This window comes from Abramis brama (assembly GCF_963993115.1).
Source record: "Abramis brama genome assembly, chromosome: 5".
In the NCBI taxonomy this organism is placed as follows: Eukaryota; Metazoa; Chordata; class Actinopteri; order Cypriniformes; family Leuciscidae; genus Abramis; species Abramis brama.
Window position 1 is genome coordinate 27,881,853 of NC_139967.1, and position 2,915 is coordinate 27,884,767.

Genomic DNA, 2,915 nt, shown 5'->3' on the forward strand with positions numbered 1-2,915 from the left:
AAGTAGTGACAATCTTTCAGTAGGACATTACAACACGCTGTGCTGTTTCCAGTCAAAGAAATTATGCAATAGGCTACTTTACCGTCAGCAAGCTGTACATGTTGTACAGTCAGCAACTCTCCACATAGCCTTTAAATTGTTTATCTTATTGAACTTCATTAACTTTCTTAAAAAGTATAGCCTATACTTAAAAAGTAATATACTGAGTAATTTGTTCATTTGTATGTAATATTGTAGATTTTCAGAGAAAATCTAAATTTCTTTAATTTTCTTTAATTTTGTAAGGACTATCTTTTCTACATCAATTTGTGCTGTGTGTTTTAGACTGTATTTATACTCCCAGAATCAGAATATTATTAGAATACTGGAAATTATTATTATTAGAATATAATAATAATAATAATAATTAATAATATTCAATTCACATTTATTTTTTTATAACGTTTCACAATAGATATAGTTTCAAAGCAGCTTTACAGAAAATGCATGTGTCTGCATTACAATTTAGTGATCTGTTATCAGAGGCGACTGTTGGGTCAGCTGAAGTCTTCATAAGAGGCTGGATTCATACTGGAGCTGGAGTAACTCTCTTACCTCGGGATGAGCTTCTCGAGAAAAAACAGAAAAGCAAAAGGAAAATAATTTGCGTAGCTGCAGTTCATAACATTAAGCAAATATAATAATGTGCATTTGATCTGATATAATTGTATATGGTTAGGAGATGCATTATATCAATGCTACGCTAAAGAGATTCATCTTTAATCTCCGAGGTAACCTAAAGATTTAAACTGGGAGAGTAAATCTGAGCACCGAACATTATCAGGAAGGCTATTCCATAGGAGCCAATGTGAAAATGTTATTATATATATATTTTTTTTACAGTATTTTAGTTTTTTTTTTTTTTTACTCCCTCTCATGAAGAACCTCAGGCCAGGAAACTGTTAAGATGTGGCCCTAAGGAGAGCGCTGCTGCTGCTGAAGGCAATGTTTTTTGTTCCCTGACGTCAGTGTATGAATGAACAACATGTACAGTACAACACCAAAAATAAAGCTTGTGTTCCAGTGTAAGTCAGAAGCGGAATTAAGTTGTTTTGTAATCTCTGACTCTAATAAAATACATATGGCTAAATGTGAACATTGAGAGGAAATATTTAATAAACCGTGGTGTACTACAGTATATATCGTATAGCACAAACATAAAAAAGCTCATATTGCATTAACACACCAATGTTTCCAACAGATAGCTGTGACACAGGAAAGACACAGAAAGGTGAAAAGGATATGAGTGGTTGTCTCATTGCCCTTGAAATGACAGACAGTCCCTCCTTCTGTCCCTCTCACTTCCCTTTTTTTCTGCCGACTCATCAAACATGTGAAAAAGAGTCACATATTTAAAATCTTTGCAAAGGAAAAAGGCATTTTAAAATGATTTTTGCTCCACAATTGTTGTTGAGCGCAAAACTCTCTATTTCTGCTTGGAGCCAAAATAAGGCAAAGGTTTAGATAACTCACTTATCTAAAAGAACTATATGGGTGTGCGGTTGATCCATCTCCAACTAAACTGTCAATCAATAGTCAGATTAGCAGTGATGAGTTGAGAAAAGACGACACCAGTCCTGAGATATACTGTGCCATTCTATTAGCATCAAAATAAACAGCAAAATGAAAAAGCTCTTGTAAACAAACCAGGTTTAATCCACGCCAGACGTGCCTTCAAACTCCAAAGCTAAACATCTTCTAAACCCCTGCTTACGGCAGTCTTTATTTGGGCCAATATGAAGCTTAGTTACCATAGTGATGGGTCCATAACAGGGCTGAACGCCCAGAGCTTGTTTTACTATTTGACTTTTCAAATAATGCCAGACATATGAAGATATTTTTCTCTGGATAGTATATCTAAAAAATAGATTCAGAAAGGAAGTGTGGATGGATAATTGAAAGGGGTTGTGGAATTTTTTTTTATTATAGGAAAATAGGGGGTGAAGATCTTCCGCCCTGAAATGTGCCTCGACTCTTCTAAGGCCACTGCAAGCCATTCATCCAAGGCTCCCCGAGTTCAGTGGTCAAATGACGTTACCTCATATTTTACAGGAACCCCTTCAATGGGTTGGGGTTTGCCAAATAAAGGCCACATTCACTGGCTCTGAGGCTCTTGCATTTATGAGAGGAAGAATCCAGTCAATTGTATGTGCGTCGAACGGTCCGACACTGGCGTGTCTTTGTTGCTGAACTGTATTACACCAAATGTTTGGGTGAATGAAGTAAAACCTCAAAGACATTTCCTTCACATAGGATTCCCAGTGCTGCCTTATCCCAATATCTTATCACTGAACACATGTAAACTCGTATATTAATGGTTATCCACAGCAATGTTCCAAAACTAAGTTTTTTTAGCGAGTCTTCTTATGAAGTTATTTCATGTTTCTACTCTAATTAGAAGAAACATGACAGAATACTGTCTAATTCCTTGAGTCATTTAGCAGATGCTCCTAAGCTTCCTACAAATGAGGAACATTAGCAGTTTTGGGTTTTTTTTTACACAAGCTCATAGTGCCGCAATGTCAATTTCAAGAATACTACAGAAGCTAGAGTGGAAGTAAAAATGCAGAAAAGTAAAGAATGTTTAAAATAAATAAATAAATAAAACAAGATAGTAAATGCCTTTGCGGTGGTGCTCTTTAAGACTCAAATAAAAATGAATCGTGCTCACATTTAGCCCATTGGAGCTGCAATGTGTTCTTCTCACTGAGTATTCTGCCTTTCCCAGAATGCTGACACTTACATTCCAAGAGCCGGTGAGACACAGACATGTGCCAAGTTTACACTGTCAGAGTGTGTGTGGGAGGGCGGAAGCTCATCGTGAAGAGCGCATTACATCTAAACTCTCGAATCTGACAGAAAACTGCAGTTCAAAT